We start from the raw sequence: 13,651 nt of genomic DNA, 5'->3' as shown, positions 1-13,651 counted from the left end.
ACTCCGGCCACACTCCCAAAGGAAAAAGAAAATTAAAACAATACTACCCCTGACCTATTACCCATAGGGAGGGTGGGTGGGTGTTTCAAAAACTTTCCCTCACTGTACGCCCAGCCACCAGCTCACCAGAACCTATAATAATGGGTGAGTAAAGGAGCTGTGTCCCTAAATAGCCTTTGGGCTACACAGACCCTTGGGCTGCTTTTGGGCTATACCCCAAGCAGCCCAATTTCACAAAATGGCTGGTGAGGTCGCCCCTCCACCTCCCAAACTGCCTGTTGAGCAGACCTCGCTGGGCTCAGCTGCCCCCCAATCCCCTCTTGGGAGGGAAGGGGGCAAGCCAACACAGACACCCATTTTTGTGTGTGAAAAAGGCCGCTTTATTGAAAACAGGTGCATATCACCATATCTAACCTAGGCCATTGCTTTACAGAGTAAAACCTCTACTAAAAACCTAAACCCTACCTACCTTTCTGCAACTGTAACTAGCTAACCTCTAATCTAAACTTACCTACCTGCCTAAACTTCCCTTAGCCCTGCCCACAAACTTCCAACATTTAAATAAAACTTCTGCCATTGTAGCTAACTTCTTAACAACCCAGCCACCCAGGAAAAAGCGGGAGCGTAGGCGGAGACACCGCCTCCCCTTTTTTCCCATTCAGCCTATCAGAACCACAAATAGGCATTCAGTGGGAATGGTGGATAAGGCAATTCGAACGATACATGCGGGCCAACTGCAAGGCGTACACGGATGACCACAACAAAGACTTGTTCCTAAACTTTGTAGGTGATGAGGTTGAGGACCTGCACATTACTTTTCCCCAAGATCAAATGGCAACATACAAGAGAATCATAAAGTGTCTCACAGACAAATTCGACCCGCAACGAAATGTAGATTTCAAGAGGTACACGTTCAACACCACGTGTCAACTAGCAGAGGAGTCACTTGATGATTTTGCAACTAGACTGCGAAAATTAGTAACATAATGCCAGTTTGACAAATTTGACAATGAACAAGTGATACGACTGTGCATCATTGAAGACTGTCAGTCAGTGGAATTCTGCACAAGAATTCTAAAGGAACCGTCCTTGCTCGAGAAGATACTGACCAGGGCCAGAGCTGAGGCTAGAGCAACAACACATGCAAGACAGATGGAACTGGGAAAGGCAAGAAGAGTGGAACAAGCAAATCACGCAACAGGAAATGTCAAGAAGAGAGACAATAGACCACCAACAAGAAAGAAGCAAGAAAGAACGTGCTATCGATGCAGACTTGAATTTCCATATACTGGCGCGTTCCCAGCAATGGGCCACAGATGCAGAAAATGCAACAGAGAGAACCACTTCGCAAGCGTCTGCATGAGTAGACAATTCAGGAATGAGCGATGAAGGCCGGCAAGATCATGGGCAGTGACGAGCAGATACGCAAGACACATGGAAACAGAGAATCACAGTCCCTCAGCTGTATCGGATGGAGCAGCCACACCAGAGGCTGCAGAACGACTGTATCTGATGTCAGATGAACCAGCAGGAGAATGCATGCCAGAACACATTCATCTTGTAGAAAAACATCAGATAAAGAAAACAGCGACAGTGAAAATTGAAGTCAATCAAGCATTTGTAAAGTAGGAAGACATAGTAAAAGCTTCATGTTAGATAGTGGAGCTACATACAACATCATGTCAGAATAGGAGAAGATGAGAGTGAAACTGCCACTATCACCATCAACTGTCGATGTATTCACCTGGGGCTCCAGAAAACCAGTAGTGAACATGGGAAAGTTCACAGAGACATTAACGTTAAAAGAAAGGTCAAGCAGAGAAGAGATACAGGTACTACAAGGGGACATTCCAGCACCTTGTCTGCTCAGCAATGCCACCACACAGGTGATGGGGCTCCTAGCAATGACCTATAACATGTTGGATAGACAGAACATTCTGAGAGAGCATCCAGCCATAGTCAAAGGGCTGGGCAAACTAAAAGGAAAACAAATAACGCTGCACATCAATGAAGCAATAAAACCATTGTTTGCCTTTGTTTGCTGTAATTTCCTTTTATTTTCTCTCTTTCCTTCTTTTCCTCTTCGTTTTAATCTTTGCTTGACTTAAAAATGGCTGCCAGGCCTTCTCTAGCCTCCTATTGGTCCTCCCGCCTGACTTCAAGATGGCTACCAGGATTGCTATGGGCGAGATTTGCAGTTTGTTCTATGGCCTGACTTCAAGATGGCCGCTGGATCTCTAACAACCTTTCATTGACTCTCCTGCCTGACTCCAAGATGGCCACAGAGCTCTCGTGAGATTTCAGCTTGAAATCTACACGCAGGAAGCTCGGGGCTCTCTTTGCAGTCAGCGGTCGCGTTTTCACGGTCGGGTGCCCTTTTCTTTCCTTCTCACCTCACTTTGATGATGCCGCCGGGGTGGGCTCCTGATGTTGCTGCAGGCTCTTGTGCGCGGACCAGGGTGGGCTCCTGCCTCCGTTTTCCTCGCGATCGGGGTGGGCTCCCAACTTCGCGTTTTCTTCCTTTGTGGGCCAACGGACCAGGGTAGGCTCCTGGCTCAGTTTCTCGCAACCGGGGTGGACTCTCGATGCCGCGTTTACGCCTCAGGGTGATCGGAGGACCAGGGTGGGCTCCTGGCTGCGTTTGGATGTTAAAGGGGCACGCGCTTCTGGTGGTGACTTCAGACAGATCCCACCTGTTGTTGCCAGTTGTCGTGTCCTCACCAGTAATCACGCAGGGACAGCAGGATGACATTCAATTCTTAATCTTTCTGGTACTAGCTGTGCCCCCATGCATGTCTGTTATAGGAAACAAAGGTGCTTAGCTTATTCAACATAAATACAATACAGTATAGGAACACAATGGAATACTATACGGTTAAGGTTTCCTGACCCAGCCGGGAAAGGAATTTATTTCCAAGACAAATTGTCTAATGTACAATGCAAAATGAAATAACATGACACAAGCCTGTGCCGTACCAAGAAAAAAAAGGAAGAATAGAAGTAGAGTGAAAGGGGTGTTTTCCATGCAAAGGAAGGGAGCAAGAGCAGGGCACTGTAGACAAATTAAGGATCACTGACAGTGTCACCTGAAGCGGAGCATACACAATTTCATTTGACAATATTGTAAGTGTACCCCCACTTTTGGGTGTCGACGTTTCGATCCCTATTGCTCATTCAATGCATGGGATCATCATCAGGACTTAGAATAAACAAAGCATGCCTGAATGTAATAAAGCCTCTATTTTTCGAGGTAAGAAGCCTCACGTGGGAGGTTTCCTGCACTCCTTGGTTTGTTTGGCGGGAGTTACGATCAACACGCCAAGCAAGGGGTTAAATTAGCACGGAGGTCCTTAATGGGATCCAGTTGCAATGTAGGTTTTTTCGATTGGGAAAACGTGTCCCGTTTTCCGTTTTCGCCGGATAGCCGTACTTTTCCGCTCTATGTGAGGGTAGAGTACGAGGTTTTTAATGTAGGCATCAAATGGCCGTACACGCAGTGCACCCTCGGCGTGGGGCTCAGGCGTCAGTCCGGATAATGACTCGCCTCTGCTGTGGATACTCGGTCAATGCCGGTTCCCTTTTACAAAAGGGAACCGGCATTGACCGAGTATCCACAGCAGAGGCGAGTCATTATCCGGACTGACGCCTGAGCCCCCATACTCGGTCAATGCCGGTTCCCTTTTACAAAAGGGAACCGGCATTGACCGAGTATCCACAGCAGAGGCGAGTCATTATCCGGACTGACGCCTGAGCCCCACGCCGAGGGTGCACTGCGTGTACGGCCATTTGATGCCTACATTAAAAACCTCGTACTCTACCCTCACATAGAGCGGAAAAGTACGGCTATCCGGCGAAAACGGAAAACGGGACACGTTTTCCCATTCGAAAAAACCTACATTGCAACTGGATCCCATTAAGGACCTCCGTGCTAATTTAACCCCTTGCTTGGCGTGTTGATCGTAACTCCCGCCAAACAAACCAAGGAGTGCAGGAAACCTCCCACGTGAGGCTTCTTACCTCGAAAAATAGAGGCTTTATTACATTCAGGCATGCTTTGTTTATTCTAAGTCCTGATGATGATCCCATGCATTAAATGAGCAATAGGGATCGAAACGTCGACACCCAAAAGTGGGGGTACACTTACAATATTGTCAAATGAAATTGTGTATGCTCCGCTTCAGGTGACACTGTCAGTGATCCTTAATTTGTCTACAGTGCCCTGCTCTTGCTCCCTTCCTTTGCCTGGAAAACACCCCTTTCACTCTACTTCTATTCTTCCTTTTTTTTCTTGGTACGGCACAGGCTTGTGTCATGTTATTTCATTTTGCATTGTACATTAGACAATTTGTCTTGGAAATAAATTCCTTTCCCGGCTGGGTCAGGAAACCTTAACCGTATAGTATTCCATTGTGTTCCTATACTGTATTGTATTTATGTTGAATAAGCTAAGCACCTTTGTTTCCTATAACGTAGTTATACCCATGGTCCTTAGCTATCGATTGGGTTCCCCTTGTTTCTAAAAAAAACCATGCATGTCTGTGCCCTTGCGCTCTTGGCAGCAGAATGCCCTCCCCACTCCCTGACCGGAAGTGGTGTCAGGTCCCTGTCCCCACCCCATCATTCAGTTCTAGTGCCCTCTTATCCAGGTCACTACACTCCCTACTACTTAGTTTTACTCTAAAGGGTTCGTTTTCATTCCTGCTTTCACCCTTTGTCGCTGTTTCAGTCTGTCTCTTCCTCCTCCTTTCGTGTTTTTTCTCCCTCTGCTGTGGGTCAAGGTATGATGCTAAAAAAACAATTATGGTGGACCCTTCATGCCGCCTCTGGCTCAAATTAAGCACTGAATTAGAGCCTCGATAGTAGCAGTAGTAGTGCAAATGTGCCTCGGATATGGAACAAGCACAATGCAGGCAAAAGCACTGCAAGCTTCTTCCAAACACAGAACATGTGAAGCTTGCCTTAGGCCAAGCCCTGCAACCAACCCACCATGCAGCAAACCCCCACAGTGAATGGCTCTCGGTTATATTCCTTTGGAGTGTTGACTACAGGGTAAGGCCTACAGCCAATTCCAGCGTTCAAACCACTCTTCTGCCAACAGCGATTGCCTATGGAAATACAATGCAAAGGTTGGGCAGAGAGACCCTTCTTAGCCCAAGCTCTGCAGCCAGCCTCCAGCTTCACAAAGAGTTATCAAGCCAACCACTGCTATCTTAACTTTAATGCAGATCCATCAAGTACTGTCTACATTTTTCAGCAAATCACCAGCTTACCCCGGCCTTTACGTTGCCCTTTCTTCTCTTTTACAGATCAGCATATAGCTCAAGATGACAAGAGAATGCCAAACATGCTAAATGTCTGCCAGATTTTGTTTTGTGCAGAATCGTTAAACTACAGCAGCATTACAAGGTAATCAAAATATGTATTTTCAATGGAAAATGCGACATACACCCATCATTTGCATATTTAAAATGGGGGCCAAAATGTCGACAAAGTCATGAATCAGGCATGTCAAAAGGCTTTTTTTCTTGAAACAGAGGGCATCTTCCTTGCCTCTCAGTACCACCTCCCAAACTTGCCTTTCACAAATAATGCACATCATTGCTTCTGTGCTCCCTAAACAACAAAAAGTTTTTTCCCAGCACAGCATTCGTGAGGGACTTCCTAATAATGCTGGGTGTCGAGTATCAGGGTGATTAGTGTTGGCAATGTGACTCGTATCTGGGTAGAATTCCTCTTGCCGCTGGGGAAGTGACATGCACCTGTCTGATCTTTTTTTTTTTACAAATTTTGTGACATTTATCTCAAGGGGCCTTCTGGTAGTGGAGGGACCATGACGTGGAGGAGGGTGGATTTCCTCTTGGCAGCTGGTATCTGATATTTATCTAGGGATTAAATTTCGAAGGCCTTCAGAGTGCAACCATGAAATGGTATACTTTCTTTTCCATGGCTAAATACTTATAAGGTCCCAAAGGCAGAGACCGATTGCATTGCAAATGCTTGTTGAGTAGGGTTGCATTATAGAAATACCACATAAATACACTGCTGTATAGGCACTAGTAATGTGTTCTCATTTGATGTCTGTTCAAGAATATACCAGGCACTGCAGATGTGCTCTCTTTGTGCCTTGCTCGGGACTTGCCTGAGTTCTCTCAAGACCACAGAGGAATGTTTGAGATCCCAATATCCCATAGTAACTGGTGACCATCTTGCAGGCGGTTCTATTAAAAATCCACTCAGGGTGTAACCGATCGCTTGACTTTACGTTAGCAAGAGGAATTCCTGCACTCAACCCACAAGTTACCTCTTGATCCTGTCTCTCTTGTTAATGCTATGCATGTAACGGTTAAAAGTTTCACTTCGGACTCCTCTGAGCCATGTTAGACAACTTTTTGGGAAACCAAAAAACTGAAAGCAAAATTAATAATGAGTGCTTGAATAGATCTCTGAGTGGGTGCATGAGTCTCTGAGTGGGTCTGTGAGTGGGTGTGTGAGTGTGTAAATGGGTCTGTGAGCAGGTGCATGAGTGTATGAATGGGTCTGTCAGTGGGCTACTGCAATAAAAGTAGGAGGGCACACAGCAGCAGGCCCTCCTGCCAGCTCCCCCTGTGAAGGTTCTCCTGTCCAGCTTTCCTGCAGTCTGCTACCCTCTGCTCCCTTTGGTTTTGTGCCTCCTCTGCTCATTTTCTGCTAATTTTTCTGCCTCTCCTCTCCTCACGCCTGCCCTCTATTTTGACTCTTTTATTTATTCTGCCTATTATTTTGCCTCTTTCTGCTCGTTCCTGACCTTTATTCTGTCTCTTTCTGCTCTTTTCTGACCTCTTATGTCCCTCTTTCTGCTTGTTACTCAGGTTTATTCTAACCTTTTTCTGCTGTTTCTCACTTGCCTTTATTTTGCCTCTCTCTGCTCATTTCTCACCTGTATTTTGCCTCTTTCTGCTCGTTGCTGACCTTTATTCTGTTTCTTTCTGCTCGTTTCTCACCTTTATTCTGCCTCTATCTGCTAATTTCTGGCCATTATGTTGCCTCTTCCTGCCCTTTTCTCACCCTTATTCTGTTTCTTTGTGCTCGTTTATAAACTTTATTTTGCCTCTATATGCTCTTTTCCCTAGGACCGCCAGAGGGAGCCTTAAGGCCCCCACAGTCCCAGCTGGCTGTCCGCCTACTTCGGGAGCCGGCATTGCTAATGCACGGAGGAAGCTGCTGGAAAGACAGCTCCCTCCGTGCAGGAACAATTGTTTCATCTCTTTCCCTGCCCGCATGGCTGTGGGCAGGGAAAGAGATGAAACCTCCACTTCCAGCGGGCGGGAGCACTTTGACAGCTCCCACCTGCTCAAACTGGAATGTTTGCTTTTGCTTAGCCAACCAAAAGCAAACAGCTATGTCCTGGGGGCGGGCACCCTGGGACATAGCAGGTGCCATCCCTAGGGGCTGGCAGTCCCCAGGGCCATGCATGGCTCCAGGAGGGGGGGCCGCCTCCTTCTGTCTGCATGGGCCACCCCGGGAGGTGATAGTCTCAGGAGTCAAGAACAGTCTGGGAGGGGGGTGTGGCCCCCCTCCTTTCTTTAAAAAAAGAAAGCTCTGAGGAGGTGGTGGTCCCCGGAGCATGGAGGGGTTTAGTGCAACCCTCGCTCCATATTTAACTTATTCCCTGGGAGGTGGTGGTCCCCAATGGTCCAGGGTACCCCCTAGTCAATTTATTTATAGCCCCAGGGAGGTGGTGGGCCTCCAGGGCTTTGGGGATTTGAGCGCCCCCGTGTTATCAAAATTAAGCTCCGGGGAGGTGGTGGTCTCCAGTGCCTTCACATAATTATTTTTCAAAGAAAAGGTCGGAGCCCTCTACAGGTTACATACTGTAATTTAATATGACCAGGCAGACGGTTTCAGCAAAAGCCTTTCTCAATGCCGGTTTGCAAACAGTGTGTACAAAAGGGGGTGGTGATGGACGGAGCATCTGAACCAATCAAACACTCACACCCAGTCAACAGATCTGGGTTTAATCCATCACCGTTCTTTAGCCCACTCTGCCACCCCAGTTCAGACATGGCCTTATCAAATCAGTCTGACCCTGTGCCTCATGGGAACAGTCCAGCCCGAACTGCCAAGCCATGCCTTCCCTGGACCGGAAACAAGCTTCCGAGGAACGGTTTCTGGCATTTCAGCCGTCTTCAGCCCGGCTTGCTTGAATCCAGTGGCAAAGTGAGCAAGGGACTCACGTCTGAGCATACCCTGCCAACTTATGGCGAACAAAGTGGTACAAAAGGGGGTGGTGATGGACGGAGCATCTGAACCAATCAAACACTCACACCCAGTCAACAGATCTGGGTTTAATCCATCACCGTTCGCAAACAGTGTCACTTTCCACACCTTTGAAATCCTTTTCGCCACAATCCCATTAGGTAATGGAATGTTGTTAGTGAGAACGGACTGCATGTTTAATAATTGTTGAATTTCATTCTGCTCTTAAAGTCACAACATTCCTTAGTAACATAAATCATTTAATAATTGTGCCTGTACTTGTATCATGATCGTAGTAATTCTGTTTTTTGTAGAAACGAAATACACAGCACTTGAATATAGGGGAGAGGAGTTGGCCTAACGGCTAGGGCGCTCCACCTCGGACCTGGGGATCTGGATTCAAGTCTCGGTAACGACGCCAAAACCTCCTGTGATTCTGGGCAAATCACTTAATCTCCCCGTGCCTAAAATGAATGTGTGTCCGTCCTCATGTAACGTAACTGGTGCTATGTAAAGCGCTGTGATACCTGATTCGGTTCGGGTCTAGTTCGCGCTATATAAAACTCTGCAAAAAAATAAAATAAAAAAATAAATAAAAACAATATATTGCTGTAACATTGTTGACTGTGTAATCGCAGGCCATCTCCATCCATTTAAAGATTGCAGATTAAATTAAAAGTACTGTGCCCCTCGTCCAGCAGACAGTTTTACTGTTTCAAGGCACATGCCTGCAGGCACTGGTTTGGTAACCACTGTTGAACAATACAGTAATGTCTCTCATTCCAGCAGGCGGGCCATTTCTCCCTTTAGCGGTGGTTCTGGTAGTCAATTAACACTACATCCAATTGCCACTATGCTGTGGAACATCTTTCGGGTGGGTGCCTCCATGGTGAACGGCTGGACGAGGGGCACAGTACTTTAAATGTAATCTGCAATCCTTAAAGGGATGGGGATGGGCTGCGTGAGAGGTGACTTATAGATTTCAAGTGCAGAGAATTTAAGAAACTTGTATCTTTCGTGAGAGGTGTATGAACCAACCCACACAGGCTGCACTGGCAGGCCTGTAGTCAGAGTTTTATGGGTTTCTTATGGGTTGCATAACACATGCTGCAGCCCATGGGGGACCCCTGGTGTTAATAAGCAGCAGGTACCTTAGTACCATATACTAGGGACTTACTAGGGTACACCAGCAGCCAATTAGGAATGTACCAAGGTACTCACCAGAGCCAATTTAGCAAAACACACAATATGATGGATGGAATGTTGCACAATGGCAAAACATTCACCCCCAGTCACAGATGTGGGTTTAATCCATCGTTATTTTGCTTACCAAGCCACCCCAGTTCAGACATGGCCATATGCAAATCAGTCTTGACCCTGTGCCTCATGGGAACAGTCCAGCCCGAACTGCCAAGCCATGTCTTCCCTGGACCAGAATCAAGCATCCTAGAGCGGTTTCTGGCTATCAGCCGTCTTCAGCCAGGGTAGCTTGACTCCAGTGGCTTAGTGAGCACGGGACCCACATCTGGGCATACCCTTCCCACATAGGGTGAACAGCAAAACACACAAGATAATGGATGGAATGTTGCACAATGGCAAAACATTCACCCCCAGTCAGAGATCTGGGTTTAATCCATCGTTATTTTGCTCACCAAGCCATCCCTGTTCAGACATGGCCATATGCAAATCAGCCTTGACCCTGTGCCTCATGGGAACAGTCCAGCACGAACTGCCAAGCCATGTCTTCCCTGGACCAGAATCAAGCATCCTAGACCGGTTTCTGGCTATCAGCCGTCTTCAGCCAGGATAGCTTGACTCCAGTGGCTTAGTGAGCACGGACCCACGTCTGGGAATACCCTTCCCACATAGGGTGAACAGCAAAACACACAAGATGATGGATGGAATGTTGCACAATGGCAAATCATTCACGCCCAGTCCAAGATCTGGGTTTAATCCATCGTTATTTTGCTCACCAAGCCACCCCAGTTCAGACATGGCAATATGCAAATCAGCCTTGACCCTGTGCCTCATGGGAACAGTCCAGCCCGAACTGCCAAGCCATGTCTTCCCTGGACCAGAATCAAGCATCCTAGACTGGTTTCTGGCTATCAACCCTCTTCAGCCAGGATAGCTTGACTCCAGTGGCTTAGTGAGCACGGGACCCACGTCTGGGCATACCCTTCCCACATAGGGTGAACAGCAAAACACACAAGATGATGGAGGGAATGTTGCACAATGGTAAAACATTCCCCCCAATTTAGGGCGGAAGCACGGTGCCTGGGAACCTGATTAGCAGGATCCCAGTCAGACTAGTCGGAAAAACAGTAGAACACCAGCAAGAAGTGGCGGTAACTATGAAAGCAGAACTTGATCTCCCATTGATTAAGGAGAAGATAGTAATCAGAAGTTTCTGAGCTGTATGCCCAATGTGTGGTTCACTTTCTGTTGGAAAAGGTTACTGACTGAGTCACTATATAAGGTAAGCCAACTCCATTTCTTGTATATGACTGAAAGGATGACTCTGTTGAATAGGCTAAAGCATTTTAATTGCACTTCCATTTGATGTTGGAAAAAAACCTGATTAGTATCCGTATTTTTGTAAGACTTCACTCTTAAAATGTAGTGCAATTGAGTCTGTAAGTTGCTTTACTAACAGACTACATCCTGTAAGTGATCAACCATTACTTGTGGAGATGTTATTTGCATTAAAAGGAAAGATGTGTTAGTCAACCTCATTATCATGGATTGCTAATAAACGTTGTTTATATTGGCATTGTTAGACCTGACATCCTTATCCTGGTTTCCTCTATCTTTCTGCCTTTGACCTCTCTGACTGTTTTTCTGGATTTCGAGTTTGCTGCTTTTATGACTCTAAGAACATTACCACTGCTAACAGTGCTAAAGTGCATGCGCTCTTCAGCTAATATGTGATAATTGGTTTATCTGACTGGCATATTTGATTTACTATAAGTCCTTAGTACAGTGCACTATATGTGCACAGGGTGTATAAAATCAAATAATACTGGTGGCCCTGCAGCACTGATTGTGCCACCCACATAAGTAGCCCTTTAAACATGTCTCAGGCCTGCCACTGCAGAGCCTGTATGTGCAGCTTTAAACTGCCATGTCGACCTAGCAAGTTAACCTACTGGCCGGGCCCAAACCTTACTTTTTATTACACATAAGTCACCCCTAGAATAGGCCCCGTGCAGTCCGGGGGCAGGGTGCACTGTACTTAAAAGGTAGGACATGTAATTTTAAGTTATACATGTCGTTGTAGTGAAATACTCTTAAATTCATGTTTCACTACTGCAAGGCCAATCGCTCCCTTAGGATAATATTGGAGCTGCCTTGTAACATTTTCTAAGTGTAGCTTCCAATTGGGAAATGGTAAAAATCATAAATGTGGTATCTCTGGGCTCCCAATTTAAAAACACATATTTTGGTGAAGTTGTTTTGTAGATGTAAGTTCAGAAAATGCCACTTTTAGAAAGTTGGCATTTTCCAACTTGAATCATTCGGTGCCTTTTGCCTGTCTCTGGAATGATCTTTTAAAAAATAAAAATTCTATCCTCATTTGCCTTCTTTCCACCCTTCTTCTAACGATTGCACCCTGGGTTATCAAACCTCATTTGCAGAAAAAAGGGTGGTTAAAACCATGTGCGCGGAGAAAACCCCCCAGAAAAACTTGGCGCCATTGGATCTTTCTGGGCGACCCTCCTCCACCAACATCCGAAACCCACCCCCTGATTCTCCTGCATACACAGGATGAGAAATATCACCAGCTGAGCCAGATGAAGGCTTAATCATTGGACTAACTTTTTTTCTGAGTAACCCAACTTAACCACACCAGGTCAAAAAAAGAGTCCAAAATTCATATCTCTTTTTCATCCAATCCAAAATATCCGACTTTGTAACAAATTTCATCAATTGTATCCAACTACCCTATGTTGGGGAGGCTGAAGAGACCAATAATTTACATAACTCTCTGCGGGCCAACAGCACAGCATGAAATACCAACTTTGCCACATCTTTCGTAATTTTACCTTGCAGATCAAGCTTTCCAAATATGACCAGCTCAGCGCTTACCTTGATCTGCAGACTTGAAACACTCGACAGGCAATTACTCACGGCCTCTCAGAAAGACTGTATCTTCGGGCAATGCAGTAACATATGTAGATTATCTTCGTTTGGACTGTCACACTAAGGACATGCCACCACTCCACCTGAGCCAAATTTAGATAGCCTCCGTGGAGTCCAATATGCCCTGTGCAATGTAAAAAAATTATTCCTCCTCAGATATGCAGGTTTAACTGTTTTATAAAGCATAGACATTGATACTTGCCATTGGTCTTCCATCTCAATCTCTGGCAAGCATCTACCCCACTGATCTTCCGGTAAAGTGAAATCACCATCCACCAACTCCAGCACCATAGTGCAATTTCTTTCTTAAAGATGACACTGGACACAAGTTTTTCCTCTAATTCATTCTGTCCTCCTATCATTTCCCCTGAAGCCAAATGCCAACTACGAATCTGGAGGTACTTAAATCTTGAAAACATCGGGACCAGTTCCTGCACGCACCAACTCCACGAAATTAGATGGCCCTCTGGAAAAAAGTGCTTCCACATTAAAATGCCCGCCTCCTTTAAGGGTCTAGGCAATAAGTCTCTAGTCCAAGACGGAGAACCAGGAGCATGCCAAATCAGAGCCAGCTGACTAAAAAACTGAATTTTTAAGGACATTCTAATTCTTTACCAAGTTTCCGCAATCGCCGTTAACACTTTTAACCTAACCTTCTTGAAGTATTTTGGATCGGTGTACTTAAACATAAAACCGCTTTCTGCTCCTTTTTCTTTCCTCAACATCTCCTTGAACATCTTACCTATCCCTGTATTCGTAGGGGTACCCAATATCATCCTTCCATTTTTCAAAAGAAATGCCCATGCATAAAATAACAAATCTGGAAGAGCTAAGCCCCCCTTCATTAACATCCTTCTAAGTTATTTCCAGGCTACTCGGGGACCTTTTGCAGCCAAGATGAAAGAACTAATTTCACCTTGCAATTTTAACAACCATTCTTTCTTAAAGGTTAAAGGGATTGTTTCAAACAGAAAAGTTAGCTTTGGAAGAATCACCATCTTCACCAAATGTACTCGCCTATATAGTGTATGTGGGAGTTGCATCCAACCTCGTAGACTGGCACTAATTTCCTTTTTAACCTTATCAAAATTTGTCTTAGCGAGTTCTATGATGTTCTGGGTTATCTTCTCTCATTTCTTTCTTGCATTCAATGCCCTCTGTCTCCATATTCCATGCCATGCCTTCCGTTTTCTGCCTATTAATATTGTAGCCTGATATTTTGCCAAAGTTTTTATTTTCAGAATACAGCTCATAGTTTGTTGTAAATTGATTG

The sequence above is a fragment of the Lissotriton helveticus genome, chromosome 2_1 (genome assembly GCF_964261635.1).
Source record: "Lissotriton helveticus chromosome 2_1, aLisHel1.1, whole genome shotgun sequence".
NCBI classification, from domain to species: Eukaryota; Metazoa; Chordata; class Amphibia; order Caudata; family Salamandridae; genus Lissotriton; species Lissotriton helveticus.
The sequence above is the reverse complement of the archived record's forward strand: the minus strand, read 5'-3'. Positions refer to the sequence as shown.